General features: G+C 44.0%; 1 long non-coding RNA gene across 1 annotated transcript; it reads left to right on the top strand.

The window, feature by feature from the left end:
- Positions 1-6,625: 6,625 nt before the first annotated feature.
- On the top strand, positions 6,626-18,182 carry LOC133960213 (uncharacterized). The gene is made up of 2 exons (XR_009921904.1): positions 6,626-7,076; positions 14,981-18,182. It is a non-coding gene; the product is annotated as an uncharacterized LOC133960213 (long non-coding RNA).
- The last annotated feature ends 780 nt before the right edge of the window (positions 18,183-18,962 follow it).

Genomic DNA, 18,962 nt, shown 5'->3' with positions numbered 1-18,962 from the left:
TGGTCTCTCCTGGATATTATTCATCACCAAACTTTTTATGCAAAGTTCAGTAAATGTTAATCGATCAGTGTGAAAGTCTCCTCGGTTCCCTGCTGTCTAATCAGTTTTTCTGCTTCTCAAAATGTATGTATGTATACACAGTATGTGTGTGTCTCAGTTGTATTCCCACCTGTCTGACCATGCTTCCCTTTGATGCCGGGCAGTGGTGTGTCATCCAGATGTGGCGGCAGAGGAGCTAAGAGTTCACTTAGTCCCCGGGGATTTTCCCCCCTGAACCCCTCGCTGGGATGAGCAATATAGCCGACATGTGTGTGTGTGCGTGTGTGTGTGCGTGTATCTTACGGCTTCTCCCTCTATCGCTCCTCATCCTTTCATTCTTTTGACTCACTTCCATAGTTCTTCTTTCCAATCTCTGCGACTCCTTCATCTTACCTTCTGCTCCACTTCTAATTAGTAGTTGTGGTAAGATCTACTGTTCTGGATAAAACCTTCAGGATTCTCTCCAATCTGCATCCCTTCACAGTGTCTTTCCTTCTATGGGAACTCATTAGCAGTAAATTCTTGCCTCCTCATTTTTTAATTTGTCCCGTCTCATAGCAGGAGGAGAACAGGTCTGATTACTATAATCCATATTACCCAGGACCCTGCATTATGCTCACTATCTCACAGTTTGGCTCAATGAGAAATGTTCTTATCACTATTTTAACCTGTTCTTCTCCTGCTTTGACAAATCGAAATGTCTGTTGTTGGTTGAATGACACAGAAAATGGTCTCATAAAATATCCGAAATGCTTGTAATCCATCGCATTTACACAGAGTGGAGGAGGGAGCGTAATGAAAACCAACGTCTATGTGGCAGTTATGAGCCGAGCTGCGTATGACTCTACATGCTGGAGAAGCATGGGAAAGAAAAGAGTGAGAACTTTCATGTAGAGCCCTCCAGGCAGCATGTATCACCCACAATCCCTCTCCTTAACGGCTTATAGCAAAAAGCGCCTGAGCTTTAGGGAAAACATGTGTCTATTTTCACTCAAGAGTCAACACCACCACGCCCGTGTGTGTGTGTGTGTGTGTGTGTTCTAGCTTGTGTTTGAGTTACTCTTTCTCATTATATCTGGCAAACAATCGAGGGCAGCTGCAGAAAGAGTGCTCCGACGTTCACCGGCGTTATTGATGCAACGAAAAAATGCAGGACGGTAAAAACTGCAATTCTTCAGCAGCAGAAACAGGCCTCCAGCTAAATGATCTGAGTCCTGTGTCAGCAAACCTTTAACGTGCCTGAAGTGCCCGTGAGCAAACCACTTAAATCATCTCTAACGTCCGCTGGGTAGGAAAAAAAATTAGAAAATTATCTCATGCTAATAGATTCAGAGAAACAGAGAAACAGGACATTACAAAGAATTGGTTGTACTTAATGTGTATTTATATTTAGAGGGTAAAACAGAAATGATGCATAGTCTAAAAATCATCAGTGTCATTTTTCATCGACGGCCATGCTGCTACCCTGCGCCTGAAGAGGCGAGCACTGGTTCGGACTGGAAACAGGATGTGGGCAGGAGAACTGGGTATCTGCCACATGCGATGGAGCCACTGGAGCTCATTTGCATAGGTTATGTATGTGTGTGTCTGTGCGTGTTTGTATAAGAGTTTAGTTTGCATCTGGGTGTCCATGGAAATCCCTCTGTGCATGTGTGTCTGTGGTATTGTCAGTTTGTGTGTGCTCACTAATTTCGGTTCCGTGCCCCGAATTAGTGAATTGCTTGTATATAACAAGTGTATATTGCGTGTCCGTGAGCACAAATGTGTGTCTGTGTGTGCTGACTCCCCCAGTTATGCGTAGGATTCTTTTCCTGGCATCGCACCATGCATGGCATCCCCTCTGGCACTGTCTTCAGCCCACCCTGGAAAAGTCAAAGAGAGGCAGCCAGGCTGTCTGTCTCCTTCAGTCTGTCATCGGCCTCACCTCTCGATCTTTCCGCTCCGGCGTTGTGCGCCTCAAAATCTAAACACGACGACGGTTAGGACAGGAGCTACAAGCTCTAAAACTATTTACCCAAGAAGGTGCATGAATCTTACTCTGCAAGCGCCATAGGTCTTTTAACAAAAACAACCGTTCAGCCATGAATGGTTAAAAAAAACAAAAAGTCTGGTAGACTTGCAGAATATGATGTGAGATTTGACCTCCCGCACAATTACCTCCCGTCTTAGCAGGATTATACAAAAAACTACTGGACAGATTTGTGAAGCTTGGTGGAAGGTTGTGGAACGGCTAAGGGAGGAGTTCAATTGGGTTGTGGATCTGTATCAGGGGGCGGATCCAGGAACTGCTTTCTGTCTTTCTCTAACATTGCGATACAGGGCGTTTTCCAACTTTTCCGTTGGTTTTTTCCGAGAATAATTTATGGATCTTGATGAAAAAAATCAGGCAAAGACAAATCCAGATGTTGTGAATTTAAGTGTGGTTTTATAAGGGGAGTTGGTGAAGGTAGGCGCTCTACTTAGTGCCTAGTGGCTGTGTACATAGTGTGTGACATTGTGTATAAGCTTGAACATAAAAATGTGAAATACACTAAAACTCTTTGAATGCAGTGAAACCTTTTCGCGAAAGTTTGGTATTAGTCACTGAAAATTAGGGTTTGATTCAAGTCGGTCACGCTGCTTCTTAGCTTCAGTCTGACTCAGTCTGCTGGAAACTCCAAATGCCTTAGACTAGTTTAAATAAACAAATAACTCCAGAGGGGAACTGTGAGAATTACAGGCATTCATCAGCACCTTGACTTGAGTAATGAGCACCCATTACTGACTTGAAAGATAGCTTCTTTTGTGCTGAGACGGCATCACCTCGTGATCCATGATTAATGTTGTCATGCCACGTTCCGTTTTCGTCTCGCGAAGCTTCGCTCTCAGAAGTGTTAATTAACGTTGTGCATTTTTCAGAGTGGGTAGTGGTTTCTTACAGTCAGGTTATTATATGTTAGCTTTTGAGAAATCCATCTCTGAGGTTTCTGCTCCAGTACAGGGGAGGTCAATACAACTTGATTTGTGCCACTCAAAGTCTTGAAAGATTACTTAGAAATATGTCTGACCTAGAAGAAAATAAAACATAATAAACTATTTAGTTGTTAACTGAACTTTTTTAATCACATGTGAGCCTCACATTGAGGTCTTATGTTGCAACATTAGGGATAGGATTAGGGTTTGGGTTGTTTGGAGTTGTGTCGTTGCCAACTTGTGCTATTCTCATTTTTGGTCTCCACCAACCAGTGGAATATTTGTATCTTCACTGATTACTCCAATACTTCCACCAGCTAATCACTAACCTTGTCTGTCTGCTGCTTGGTGCTGGGCAGGTAGTGCACAGTAAAGCTTCACTGAAGACAGCAGCTGGATATGGGATTGATGAGAGCAGTGAGAGTGAACCAGAAAAGTACGAGTAGAGTTGAGCATCGTAAAACAGAAAGTGTGAGCTGTTGCTGTAATAATAGAAATATTGCTAATGCAGCTTTAAGCACCACAAACCAAATCCCACCCACCTTCTTTCATTGCATTGGGTTCGAGGCAGAAATCCCAGGGACAGATATCTCAAAACCTAGAGGTAAATAACACCTGACATCAGCAGGGTTAGATTCCATTAGAAAGACATTGAGAAAATGTGTAATTGTGTTGTTCAGGGTGTTTATCTGTCATTTTGGGGGGAGCAACTCTGCATCATTAGCCTCCTGTGCTCAGAAACAGTAAAAACCAAGCCTGGACAAAAAGACAGTAAAATCAAATTTTCGGCAAGGAAATGATAGGTTGCAGTGATAAGCTGTGAGATATGAAACGGATGGATGGCTCCAGGAACATTGCAGTGGCTGCAGTTCTTGTCCCCCAAACTGCTATTGTAAGATATGATATAACTTCAAAGAGAACACGAGAGTTTAATTAATGAATGTTATGTCTGGACATGTAATACTCTTTGAAATACAGTCTAATCTTTGCTGCTGCCCTCTAATCATCTCAGATTTACAGCAGAGAGCAGTTAGAGCCCCGAGAGCCACGCTGCTATACCTCAGCAGGGACATTATAATGATTGTTCCTTTTCTTTTCTTTTTTTTTTAACTTGTTGTCACTAAAGATGCTTTTTAACATATACTGATGTCCACACATTTTCCCCAAATTTTCTGGAGGGGCGGGATGTGAGAGCGCAAATGTCCAAGTCAGTTGCTCCAGACATTTTCCAGAACTTTTCCTGCCAGCTTTCAATTAAAAGGTTCGGAAAATGTTTGAACAAATCCATGTGGGAATACTGCAGATTTCTATCTAGCATTCGATGGGCGGAAAAAACTGGAAGAAAAGATTGTAAAAAGGAGAAAGAGGAGTCATGCACATAGAAGATGGCAACAAAGATCGTCAACTTGGAGACACAATGACAGATGAGCTTTGGGTGATGGTGGTCGAGGCCAGTGTCAATGTGCTGTAAACAAGAACATGTTATTTCCTCTTTTAACTTTACATGTCTTGTCCTGAGTTCATTTCTGAAAACACATATTCTGTAGTATTTTAATAACACCAAACAAAGTTGAGTCACTCTCGTCCAGACGTGTTCTCTGCGCAGTGAGAGTTTTTCAAGACACTTCAGCAGGACAGAAAATCTTTTTTGGACACACTTGTGGGGATAAGAATCTGTGACTTTCTGCTTACAGGACGCTCTCTGCTGGGCCTCCTGTCACTCTCTAGTGTCAGACTTAAAAGGCCAAGTCCAAAGCCGCTGCGACGTGCCTGCTGATGAAACACTCTTTGTTGACAGAGTGATTTTCTGTGTTGAACATATTGATGCCTGCTCTTTGGAGACAAGAGTGGATGTGACTTTGTGACATCTAACATTTAACATTTCTCTAACCTTTACTTTTTCATATATTTCTGTGCAACAAAAAACGATTTTGTAAGAGGAATTAGATCTGAGTGGCTTTTCTGGCGACATATAAATGAATTTGGTTTACAGGTGTTTGCTAGGACCCTTCTCGTGAACTACAATTATTCAAACTACCGTAGCTAGGCACAGCATGGTGGAAGTGGGGCTTTAGTAGGAGCAACCTTGTAATCGCTGAAGCCTTTTAAGGATTTAATAAAAGAATACTATAGCAAAAACGGACTAAACATCTATCTGCTCGTTTGCAGCTCTGTCTTGCTCTTAAATAGATTTCAAAACATTTACAACTCGAGCAACACAAACGCATGTTTGCTGACTTCATGTTACCGACTGGTTTGTCTTTATCCTTAAAGCCGTTTGTCTTGTCGCATTAGAACTAATCGTATGTATGCAATTTTAAAACTAAACATACTTAAACCAGAACTCTCAAATAAAATAGTCTGTTTTTCAGACTGACAAGAACAAAGCAGTTCTTATAGCTCTGCCTTCATGGTCCATAAACTGACTTTTTACATTGAACATGCGGCTTTAGCACGAGTATTTCTGCACATACACATGTACGTGTACGTAGCCGACTGCACATTTAAGAGCATTTTTACGGGATTCCCCTCTTGAAACGGGGCCGGTTGGAAACATTAAAGTGTCAACCAGTGACCATGTTTTCAATCAAGTCTTATAGCTAACATTAGCTCAAATAGCTGTTGTCGTAACTCGCACAACAGACCATTTTCGCTAAAAATGTCTGCCTCTGTTTGGAATCAAGGACCATTATAGGATATCAAATGGTAAATGTGTCGCTGTTTAGATTACGTATGTGCTGCTGTGCAAGAATAGATAGCTTGATCGCCGCTAGCTGCTTACTGTACTTTAATCAGAGGACAACGTAACCTTGCAGCTAGCCTGCAAGCATGAAAAACGTTAATTACTTATTATTGCCATAAACTATTGGGTTAAATCTATTTTTGTTGTTTGATTGGTTCTCCACCCGTCTCCTTCCGCGGCACAGTGGACCATTAGTTCTGTAATGGCAGGTAAACACTTGAGACAATCAGAAGGCAAACAGAGAAACACAATCGATGCCTCTCAGCCTCAAGAAATATGATCCTTCATCTGGACTCCATCAAAGCAGCCCAGCACCTCCATGAATGGGCGGAAAGACAGACAGTGTCCCTTTAAGGGATAACTCACAGAGGAAGAAGCTGCAAAGAGGAAAGGAGAGGAGGTGTGTATGTGTACGTGTACAGTCAAACTGATAGACACTTGGGAGAGAGACAGAGAGAAAGAAAGAGAGGGAGAGGAGAAAGAAAGACAAAGACAGAGAGACCCAACATTGCATTAGTCACTAAGAGCCATTCCTCGCCCGCTAAAGGCTAATGCAATTTCCACAAGAAGAGTTTCTCAGCAGAGGCTGTAAAAAACCTAGAGAGGGAATGAAAGAAGAGAGGCAGGGAGGGAGAGAGAGGGAGGGAGGGAGGAGGGAGAACCGCCAGCGCTGCTTCAGGCTCTCATATGGACAGTGGATCTCTTGGGACAACTGCCTAAAAGTCTCCCTCTGTCTCTACTGTTACTCCTGGCTGTGTGTGAGAGGCTGAGTGGGTCGCTGCTCTGCTGTGTCTCCAGAGTGATTTATCAGGTTTTCAGGGAGGGGAGGTAGGGAGAGGGGGAAGAGGGGGGGGGGGGACAACTCCGGTGGCAGGCAGGCAGCAGTTACCAGCCAGCTGGCTGGGTGTGTTAACTCCACATCTCCACATCTGACCTCTATGGGAACAGAGTAGCCTCAACTCCTCTCCTGGCAGGCTGTGGGAACGAGGCACAGGTCTTCATTTTTACCCCCCGACCTCCGGGGAACCAACCCCCGGAAAGGGCAGGACATGACAGGACACCTTTGGCACGAAGACCCCAGATGGAGACCTGGGCTCTGAGGATTGCGCTGCCGACTGACTCATGGATCTGAGATGGCAAAGTTGGCAGATTTTGGTTGATAGTCAGGAAGTCATGCAGTTGTCAGTCAGTCAGTAGGCAGTCAGATGGTTAGTCAGTCAGACAGTACATTGGTCTGTAGTGTCCTTGTCAAAGGGTCAACTCTGCCACTTTGTGCAAATTCTCATCTGAACTCTGAGGTGACTCAGATCTACCGACTGGCAACAGTGGACCTGTGGACACGGTGAGTGGCAACCTCTCTCCCTTTTTCTCTCTCTCACACACACACACACACACACACACACACACACACACACACACACACTCGCGCCCTTTTCTCCCTTATTCCCCTCATGCAAGTCATTTCATTTCCAAATTGTGTTAGTTTTGCTCATCCTCATCCCTTTCCAGTTTCAGGGGACATACACAAGACGACAGATTTGATCAAACCGTCAGTGTGATGTTATGGAGTTTATTGATTGATCCTTTGGTGACGGTAATGGGGAACAGAATGCTGTTTGTTTGTTATCACCTACCAAAGATCTTTCACATGGGTGGTTTAATCTTGTTTTGTATGAGAGTCAAATGACATTTTTTTTAACACAAGGTTAATTTACATGGCATTATATTACAATAAAGAAAATGCAAAAATCTATAAAAACTTCACAAAAGTACAACAACCCTAAAATTCCTATTTGATTATGATCTTTGTGAAAATAATTCTGCATGTCTTAAGGACACACACCCACTCAAATGCGTACACATGCAGACACGCACACACCTGCAGGACTTTAGGCTGCTGTACCAGCACTTTTTCCCAGCAGACTCATGACTGTGGGGGGTTTTGTAGAGAGCCATAATCTCACCACTGTTTGGAAAAGGAGTTTGGTTTGATAAACTAACCCTAGTGTCAAGTGCACAGAACATTTCTGCACAAATAGTTCAAATATTTGAGCATGCTCCAAGGTTTTATCTGGGTCTGCTAAATCATTAAGTGGTTCTCAAGAAACATGGACAAGAAGTAAAAGGGTTAGGGTTAAAAGTTTCATACTGATGGGCAATCAACTGTGACAGCACCATATGGAGGATTTTATATATGGGCATAAAAGTGCATTTAGTGGTACTTTGGCACAATCAAAAGACTGTGTAGTGTGAACGGGCCCTGTGTAGTGTGAACTGGCCCATGAATGACAAACAGAGCATGAATGACAAACAGACCAATAATCCGCCATTTAGCTTTTACTGTATATGGCGCAGAAGCTAAAGAGCCGCCTCTCTTAACTCTCAGCAAATCCTTCACTATCAAAGCATAAGCAGCCATTTACAACTTGCAAAAAAAGACCGGCTCAGGCAGGAAAAATAAATAACAGTTAATTAACTCCTTTAGCATTCATGACCTGTTTTCTCTGGAGCCAGGGGGATAGAGTAAAGCTGACAAAAAGTTCATATTATATAAAAGATTTTTCTTCACAGGAAATCTGGCTCCATCATGTGTTGTTCCTACTACTAAAAGTTTATGAATTATTAGCAATAAAGACTTAAAGCTTTCTTTCTGTTACTTTCTTCGGGAGTCTATCCGCCACCTAGTGGCCAAATTCCACATGATTCAGCTTTAAAGCTCTTCCACAATAGGTCCAACATGTTGACATGGGCGTTGTCTCAGATACAATGAACAGATGTGGGTTATTTGGGCTCGGTTGCAAATTTTGCCCTCATCAATCACGTTTGCGTGCGCCTGAGCTTACGCATCATTGTTTTTTCATACCTTTGTGTTGTGTGTTCTCCTGCATAAGTGCACCTTCGTGACTCCACAGTAGCTTGTAGCAGTTGTATGTGTGTGCCAGTGCCCTATGTGCAGCCACACATCCTCCTCATCCTCCTCATCCTCCTCTTTCTCCTCACTCATGGTTTCCCTGCACTTTGTGTGTTCGCTGGTTCCCCTCTGATCAACTGCGGAGAGTTTAAGTGCACAGGACAGCATGGTTTCCCTCAACTCTTTCAGCCCGGCCAATGCGTCTACCACAGAGAATTTCAGTCTGAGCCCTGGCAATTACAGCACATATCCAAATCCATCTTAGCCAGCGACCAAATGAAGGAGCCTTTGATAGGCCCCGGCTGATGCATATTTACTTTTTATGACCAACCAAGTAGTAAACAGCTTGCCTTGTTGGCGCAGGAGTGAAACTTTAAATATAGGCCCGTTCACACACAAGCATGCGAATAAACACACACACATGGATGAAAGCGCATAGAAAGGAATAAGGCTGACTTTTCATGAAATGAAATAAAAGCACGAGATAATTTCTTCATCTGCCAAGTCAGTGAACACCAGTGACCCTGCCAGTCCTGTTGCCAGTCGCTGATTTCATAATCAGGTTTGTCGAGCTATGTCTGGTTGTTTTCCTCTCCGAGCTGCAGACACAGCAGCAGCAACAGCAGCAGCAGCAGTAGCCTTCGATTGAAGCCATGTGTGGTGGAAAAACAGGCCTCGGTTTGTGGAGAGATTGCATGCTTGGAGTGGGAGGGAGCCTGCCGGTTACAGAGGTCACAATCCAAACACGCAAACTCCTCCTCGTCCTTCTCACACGCCACATGCTGACGAATGCATCTCAATAGACCGGTGAGGAATCTCTCCCGGACCCTCCTTCACTCCCCCCTCCTCTTCAAATTGAATTAACTGGTGAGATGTATCTCCGTCCCCTTCTGCAAGTATCATGTTTTGTTTATAAACTTTAATTCCACAACTTGTATGCAATGCCTTTTAAGAATAATACCGAGAAAATATTGGCAACCAAAAAAGGCCTTTCCTCCAAGGTGGTGCTTAAGACAAGGTGCAGACTAAATTGGCAGGGACGCTGTGTTCAGGGTGTGCCACGAAATAAGAAGCGGTTGGTTAAGTCCAGTCTGGTATGAAGATTTATTGGAGTCAACGCAGCGCTTGTGCACATCCCAGTGTCCTCAGATGAACCCTGCAGAGTTTTATCTTGTTGTGTCTGAGCTTATCTCCTCCATGCATCCGTATGTCATCCGAACCCACCGTCACACAAGAGCACTCTGTTATCCTATCTCCCATCTCTTTATACCTCATTTTAGCCTCTTTAGTGTTTGACTCCCTCGTTGTTCTCCAACTCCCGGTTCCTCAGGCTCTTGCTGAGAGTCTCCTCCTCTGAGTCAGACTGTTATCGGGATAGCCACAGCTATTAGCTAATAGCTCAGAAAGTTGCTACTATCAGATTCGGAGATAGCCAAGGCCAGGCCTTAATGCAGCTGTGCCATTTCCCCTCATGCATTATAATCGATCACGTTCCTGTCAGTGCTGGGAGCCGGATCAGTTTTTCATCTCATCATTGCTCCTAATAGAGGTGAGTCATTGCCTTCCGATAGGCAACAATCACAAAGTACTTTTTGAAAAATCTTAAATCCCTTTAGTTTTGTGTCTCATTCTGTTTAACTTGTAAGAAAAGCTTTGCAATTATTGATTTGGCATGGAATTACAAACCCAACAAATTGCATTAATGCTATGCAAAGTGGATTATTGTTAATGGGACATGTGAAGAAGCTGCTGCTTAAATGCCCACTTCGTTCATCAGTCACATGTGAGCGCTGCCTTATCGAGACTGAGGGATCTAATGAGCGAAATAATGAGGCCCAGACCCAACAAACACCGGTAATGACTTTTTAATGCTCATGGGGTCTTTAGCTACCTTCAAGAGGTGTGATTGGTGGAGACTGGTTCCTGTTCTATCTCTCATCAAGCATGGTCTTTATGTGGGAATTGGTTGAAGATATTGTCTCTAGGCCATCTCCTCTTGTATAAGGGGGAGGATAGGGGGGCTCCAAACAGGCCGTACTGATTAAAGCTGCTATAGAAAGGGGGATCTGTAATAACGGTGCACACTTTTGGACTATATTTCCTCAGAGGCATTCACGATGTTAGGCAGCACAAGTGCCACAGAAACAAATTCATGAAGAATGAAAAAACAAAACCCGGCTCCTGCCTGCGCAGCTGGCCATTTGGTATGTGAAGTGGGTGTGAATGTCAGATCGTCAGTTACGGAAAGTTACAGATATTGTTGGCTGCAGCCCCTCAGCTCTGACGTCAGAATGGTATACGTAGAGGAGGAGAGGGTTCAGTTGCTGTTCGATGTACTTATTCTGAGGCTGACACCTGAAAGCTGGTGGGGTACTTGAAAAAGAGCCTGGTCGTACTACATCAGAACACAGGAGTGTTCACAGCTGTTTTCAGAACAGCCACAGTCGAAGGTGGAGTGAAGAGCAGGCAGATATTCAGAGAGACGTCATATTGTTTGAATATGTGAAAAAATTGACATAAGGCATTTCATGGGAATTGATCTCATGAAAAGTGAAGGTTTGCATCCAAACAAGCACTTGGGTTGGAGCATACTGCCGGAAAACTTTCAGAAACTTTCCTCCGAAGAGTTAAAGAGTTTCATATTTCATAAGAGCTTTAGACTTGCATTTTTGCTAATGCATGTCGGATATAATGAGGGGCCACCGGTGACAATATTCAGAAATGCACATACACATATGAAACAAAACTCCTTCACATATACTGAAAAACTCACCCATGCACACCAGAGACACTCTCACAGCATCAGCTGAAGGTTTGGTTTCACGTGTGTTTATGCATGGTTGCTATGAATAATGTCCCTTTCTGCCTCTCACAGTGTTTCACTCCTTCTCACGCTCAAACACATACATTCTCACACGCTTACATTTCGCTCCGTCTATAGTTTCTCCCTCAGCCTCTCAACAGTTCCCCGGTGTTTTCTGAGCAGGGTGACAAATCTCGGTGGCACCTGCGTGTGAGATGCAGGGTGACGCCAGCGCTCCTCGACTGGGTTCCGATGCAAACCTTTGCGCTCGCGGCCACCACCGCGTATATCTCAACGTCTCCTGTGCAAACACTGCCAACCGCCCAAAGAGGAATAACACGAGAAACGGCTTTTCAGCAAATGGTGTGCGGCTTTTGTCACCTTAGAAAGAAAAAGGCGGGAGGGCTGAGGAACAAAGTGGATTTGAGTGGGAACATGACGATGTTAATAAAGATAATTTTGTTGCTACCATTTTGCTTTTTTTTGGAAACGCCACTTCTGCTTTGTGTTATTTTCACTCTGACTCTGCTTCAGTCTTTTGCCCAACAAGCAGTTCCTCTTGCCTGCGTGAATGAGGTCATTCGATTCATCGGAGAGTGCAGACCATGCGCTTTCTAAATGCGGTGACTTGTTCGCACCTTTCGTCATTTGTACGAAAAAGTTCCACCAAGATATATATCATGTTCAAACTGGAGACGTGACAATATTCTTTCGCAAACCACAAACAATTAACAATGAAAATAGGGTTAAGTTGCTATGGATAAATGGAAATGATGTCAAACGAGCCCTTCAACTCAAGTAGGTTAACACACATATAATTTTGTCCTCATGCTATGGAAATTTTTCACCCTCGTCTGTCTGTCTGTCAAACATTGTTTACTGTCTTTCAAACTGTAACATGTTGCATTTTTCAACCTGTAAGGTACGAGATAGGCCTGGAAAGAATTAATCAAATTTAGGGGACGATCCAGATCGTTTTTTTTCACGCGAAACACGATATGAATGAGCCCTCTTGAAACCGGAGTGAACCTCAGCATCGTAAAGCCAAACTTTACCACTGATCACGTAAAGGTCTGCGTGAGTCCCTGTTCCCTCAGAAAGCCAGCCACCCACTTGCTAAAGGCACAGAGCTTAGCTAATTGGTGAGCATTGATCCCTGCTATGTGTTGTTCACAGTTCACGTTTTTCCACATCTTTGTTGATTTCTCAGAGAATAATAATTCATGGATGTTGGTGGAAAAAACATCTTGACATGTTTAGGGGACTGATATTTATACGAGTCAAATACAAATCCAGATCCAGTGATTTAAATGTGGTTTCATAAGTGGACTGGTGGGCCTGGGCAGAGGTATGCAACAGATAATTGAACTGCAATTTAATTGGAAATCCATTAAACTTATCAAATGCGAGGATTCATATGTTAACATTATTCGACATTTTACAGAGGATACAATCCAAAGATTCCTCCATAATCAAGATACACTTTCACTTGCACTGCTTATTCAGCCTCTCAGGTTTTTTTGAAAGATTTTTCTTGCATGTGTGTCAACCTCAGGATCAGTAATTCATCGCCATTGAGCCTCCACACCCTGCAGACAAACACTGACCACACCCTTTGAATTGCGCTCACCATTTTTCTTCTTTTGTTTCACACACAACTCACATCAGCTCAAGCATGCAAATGAAACACCACAAAAACACAGACACACACAAACATGGGCACACACACACACACACACACACACATGCATTCACAAGCAGAACCATCCCTCATTCCACTTTTTCTACAGCTGCTCCGTGAAGCACAACTTTACATTCCACATCTCACAACCTAGACAAACATATTTATTCATGATTCCTGTGCAGGGAGGGGCAGACGCTGCCTGACAGGACAGGCATGCTCTCCTGTCTGAAAGGACAGTTGTACAACATGTACTGTGGCTCTGCACATCAACGCCAGCGCTGACACCGGTTTCCTTTGTAAAATGATGCCCTGATGCCACTGAGACGCTGTCATGTTTTTAATATGCATGCAAGTGCAGACAAGAATACCTGTGGGACTTTGAACAGTCTCTGTGTATTTTTCTTTGTAATTATCGAGATTTGAAGCCAAATGCACTGATGGTGGTGCTTTCAGACGGGCTCCGTTCTCCCTGCTGTGATGATTATAGATCGGTACAGTTTGTCCTCATCGCTCGTTCCATGACTCCTTACTGACATTGGCACAGGAGCTACTTAATCGTTGGCATATGTGCTGTAAGAAATCAGGGGAGAAAAAAGCACCATCGACATACAGGATTTATCATTAAAGCCTTATTTGCCTTATAGGAGATTGAACTCTTATGTCTGATTAACAAACATACAACAAGCAGCTGGTGAGCTTCCCTTAGCACAAATATTCGGACAAGAGAGAAATGAGCCACATAACCACAGCGTCCAGAGTTCAATTCTGGCTGTGGCCATTTTCTGCATCTCCCTTCTTTCCCTCCACTTGTTTCCGTTCTGCCTCTTCACAGTTGATTATCAAATAAATGCACAAGACAAAACACTTGGTCTCACCATCACAAAATCCTTAGCTCAGTAGCTAACTGGCTTCATATTTAAAAGGACACATTTGAGCATTGGTCCTTTCATTTAACTCAGTGAACTTATTTCCCAAGAATGTCAAACTATACCTTTGTGCTCACAAATTATACACAACAACATGATATGCTTCTCAAGACATGAACCAATCATTTTGACTCTCAAATTAAGTATGAAAAGTGATCAGGGATAAACCTTTGAGCTCTAACTTCCTCCTCACTGCTCAACAGTCCTGTCATTATTTGTCTCCCACCTGGGTGGGCCTGAAAAACGGCACAAACAACAACAACAAAAGATAATCATACCCTTGGACCTTCTAATCTTACAAGGAGGAAGTGGTAAAAAAAAAGAGCTGGACTTTGTTTTTCCTGCGTGACCAACCCAGCTGCATCACATCCTCTACAATGGGGGAAAACAAATTGGAAAATTCACTGTGACCCGAAAACCCCCCTCGTTTAATGGCAGTCAAACCAGAACCATGTCGAATCGTCACAGTTTGGTCACTATTTGCTTAAAAGAGCACGAATCTCCGTGCGGTGCCTGTTCCCCTCGGCTGACACTTCACCGTGAGAGTGTTACAGCAGCGGCCCTCAGTTTGCGTCGCTCTTGCCATTTCAAACAAGCAGTGGTTTCTTCCTGCACCACGACTTGCGTTAAACACTCCGACCAGGTAGCTGGCCCTGCATGTTCCGACTAGACTCCACATCTGCTGCATCCTGCTGATCTGTGCAAGAGAGAAGTCTGCAGAGTCATTCCTCTTTGTCCCACCACTTTCTTTCCTGTGTCACAGAGATAAGTTGCCTCATTTTTTATTCCAGGCCCACGGGAGTGGCTCAAGGGGTTTCAGGAATTATTATCAGATCACTTCAAGCGTGAATGTGTACAGGGCCTGTTTGGACTCTCCACGGAGTAACGTGTCTCTGTCTTTCTTTGTCTCCCTTTCTTTCAGGTCACAGGTGCTCTGCAGCTGCGTGTGGAGGATGTTGGCGAAGATGGCAGCGGGCAGGGAAGGGCAGAGAGGTGCGGAGTGGGTCCGGCCCCGGCCCCGGCTGTGGTGGGGAGGGTTCCTGGCACGGTGATTTGATGCACAAAGAGAAAGAAAAATCACATTGCCAGGGATTTCCACTCCTTCACAGCTCAGCGGATGACCCGATTGCCTCACTATGTTTCCACTGGCGGATGTGTGGCTCTGATTTCTCTAGTTATCTGACACGGGATGTTGCTATGGAGTCAAAGAAATATATATAACGGTGGAGGCTAGACAGATACATCTCTCTCAGCAGACTTCAAGACGTCAACTTGTGGAATTAGATTGTCACACGTGAGACCGTCTCCCTTAAGAAATGTCCAAAAGAACTTCAGGCTGCAGAGCCGTTAACGTGTAAATGTGAATATCTGAGAGCCATACAGATGTACAAGTTTTACCAGATGGATCACTTTTCAGCTCTTGGATTTTAGATTTAAAAACCAAGGAGACCGTTTTCGATTTCATAAACGCGAGGATCCTCGACTGGCTGCACAGCGAAACACGATATGAATGAGCCCTCTTGAAACCGGAGTGAACCTCAGCATCGCAAAGCCAAACTTTACCACTGATCACGTAAAGGTCTGCGTGAGTCCCTGTTCCCTCAGAAAGCCAGCCACCCACTTGCTAAAGGCACAGAGCTTAGCTAATTGGTGAGCATTGATCCCTGCTATGTGTTGTTCACAGTGGCTAAGTTCAGTGCCTGAGGTGAAATAGTTGATTCGACGGAGCGGGATTTGTTGCGGTGAATGGAATGAACCTGATGATCTGGGATATGAAGAAAGGAGGAGGAGGGAGGAGGAGATTAGGTAGGAGCGAGCGACGCTGGGAGGTGAGAAGACAGACACACGGAGGATCGAGGTCCTGTGTGGAATTAAACGTGTTCTGTGGACCGAAGGCAGATCTCGACTGTGCAACGTGGTCCAGACGTGAGGCGGGCTGTGTGTGTTTGATTGTGTGCCTGAAGCAACAACTGTCCTATCTTACCTTATGCGTCTGGCAAGAATCATTGTGTGCGTGTTTGAAAGCGTTTCGCTGAGACAGTTTCACCAGGGTTTATTGTGGACTTATTAAATGCCACGAGTTGTGCTGTGATTTTAGGAATGTGGTGCTAAATGTCAAGCCTGTCCGAGCATGCCCGGCTGAGTCAGCCCAGGGCCGGTGTGCCAGTTCTCTGGTGCCACATGGCAGCCGGGACTTATGTGTTGAAAGCTTGGGTGCTATGAGAATGTAGGCCAATGTTAGCAGGTACATCCCACTATTCATTACCCTGCGCACCGACATAGTTGGGCAATGAGGATATTGTCCCAACCTGTGTGTGTGTGTGTGTGTGTGTGTGTGTGTACAAAATATCTCCTGGGTGGATTTACACCAAACCTGGCTGGGATATTACTGGGGAGGGTATCATCACATTATTCAATTTTGGAGCCGATCTGTCAAAACGGACATCATAAAACACATGGTCCGCAAAAAAAAATTCCAAGAACTCTAGAGGGCTAGAGAGACAATAAGGTTTATGCTGATCAGACAAATTTCCCCCAGCAATTGACATCATGTCACAAAGAAGTCAGATAGTGAGTCATATTAAACGTATTTGAATTAAAAATGATTTATGATCATATTTTAGAAATAACTTCCTCTTGCCGTCATCATGAAGTTATTAAGTGACGTCAGTTAGTTTAGTGCTACCAATATGATTAGTAAGACATGCTACAGTTTATTCAGAATAACTAATCATGTCCAATCTGTAATGAATATTAAAAGAATCAGTCCAATAGCCTACATCCCAAATGGGGTCCAGGAAAGACAGGCAGGCTAAACAGGTGTAGCAACAGTAGAAAAATGGAGGGACAGGGGTTAAAGGACAATTTGACCCCAACTTGTATGTCACTGTTCTAACTCTGCTTGTTACAATCTAATCTTTGTTGGATTATAGAAATGGCCAGGTTTCTCAGCTCGCACGCTGCCCGACCCGCGGCCCCATGATGTCTGGGCTGTGCCCTCCCGTGCCTACTGAACTGGTATCAGTGTTTGAACTGAAAACTGGCTCAGTTCAGCAGGAACAGGAGTGGAGTCCTCTTACTGGCAAGCTCTGTCCCGTGTCACATCACCAACCCGCAGTGAGCATGCAGCAATGCAGCCCAGCCCAGATCTGGCATTTTGGTGTGGCCTCGTTCCACGGACCACACCCAGAGATGCACGGGAAGTTAGCCTCGAGGCCACTGGCCCTGGTGAAAAGTAAACGTGACCCTTACAACCTGTCGGACGACAGCACTGAACCTTGAAGCCAATGCAAAGCAGAGCAGCTTGAGAGTAATCACTGTCCGTGTCTTTGATAAAACATGAATGTTTCATAAGCAGATTTACATTTTCTTTGCGTAGTAAGTTGGCCCTGGCGTCCCGAGCTGTTGAATACTGTCACTGACGCAGTCGATCTTGTTGTTCTGCTCAGCCTTCATGTTTATTTGAGCGTTCTTCCGTCGACGAGGCTGCAATCGCGTCTCTTACACTCTCACGCTCGTGTCTCTCTCTCTCTCTGACTCCCGTCTGTGTGTGCTGTCAAAGGCCAGGCGGAGACTGGAGTCCATTGTGAGGTAATTCCAGTGAAATGTGCCTAACCCTGTGTAATTGATGTCGCCCAGCAGTCTCCATTATCTGTGATTGGGAATGTGCACGACGCTGCTTCCTCCCGACTCTCCAGATAATTTGCAGCCACCGAAGGAAAAAAGCGCTTCGTCTTGAAGATATTCCTACCCACAGGAAAATGGAAGCTCGTTAGCAGATGTGATGAATCTGCTCTTATCCCGCTGCACCGCCGATCGTGGTTGACACCATAAGAGCTTACCAGCACTATAGTTAGAAGGTTCTTTTTTACATTGTGACAGTGGCGTGATGTTGCCTTCAGGGCATTGTTCAGCCAGGTGCTTCCACTGACATATTAGCTATGAGTAATGTAAGCACTTAATCTAGCTAAATGTTGCATGAGCTTTGTTATTGTAAATGTCAGTAAGTTTCCAACTACTTTCCTATCATGAGGAGCCTGATTTATTTTGATATTGCAGGTGCAACCAATGTTTCATTTAATCACTAAACTAACCACAATCTAATAAAATACACTTTGAATGAGTCTGAGAAGGAGTTCAAGCATGTTTGTATCCAGAATCTCAAGATAACATGATTTAGAGGCGAACGTGCTGCGATGGGAACGACCCATGGTGGAGAAAGAAGCATTACAGGTTATGCAAATGTGAGGAGGTCCCTGTGGTGCTGAGAGTTTATTAAAAGATGTATTTATAGTATAACATTTGCATATTTTTGTGATGTTTTAGTTGCTGTGTCTATTAGTCAAGGTCAGAACTACAACTGAGGAGACATGCAAACAGACCTAGTTGTTAATAAAATGGAATAACCCTTTAATGATAACATGCTGTTGTGGCCTGACAACATTCTCCTACTAAGGCTGTTTAAATAAACTGCTATTTAATGGGAGAAAACGCCTAAAAACTGTAGTTTGGAGTTTACCAAATTTGAACATTGTGGTGACATGTTGACATGACTTAAAAGTTGAAAATAAAGTTTATAGACAATGCAACTGACCAATTAACTGAACTAGAACTCATAGGCACCCAGAGCATGTCCCTTAGCCAAGGCCCAACAGTGCCCAATCTTCATTCAATTGGCACCAAATAGTAAACACTCAGAGATATCATGTTTCCCAATTTTTTAACTCTTATGAGCTTATGTGTGGGGTATATGCAGCAAGACAAAACAGGTGAAATCTGGTGCCAATCTAGATAATAGTCCAGCTGTATCTCATGCGAAAAAGGGATGTGGTGGCAAAAGGGGGCTTTTTGGTTTTGATCAGTCAACAGGAGAAACTCATAACCTCCTCAGTGGAGATTACACA

This window comes from Platichthys flesus, chromosome 9 (assembly GCF_949316205.1).
Source record: "Platichthys flesus chromosome 9, fPlaFle2.1, whole genome shotgun sequence".
In the NCBI taxonomy this organism is placed as follows: Eukaryota; Metazoa; Chordata; class Actinopteri; order Pleuronectiformes; family Pleuronectidae; genus Platichthys; species Platichthys flesus.
Note: the sequence above shows the minus strand (reverse complement) of the source record. Positions and strands in the feature narration are given on the sequence as shown.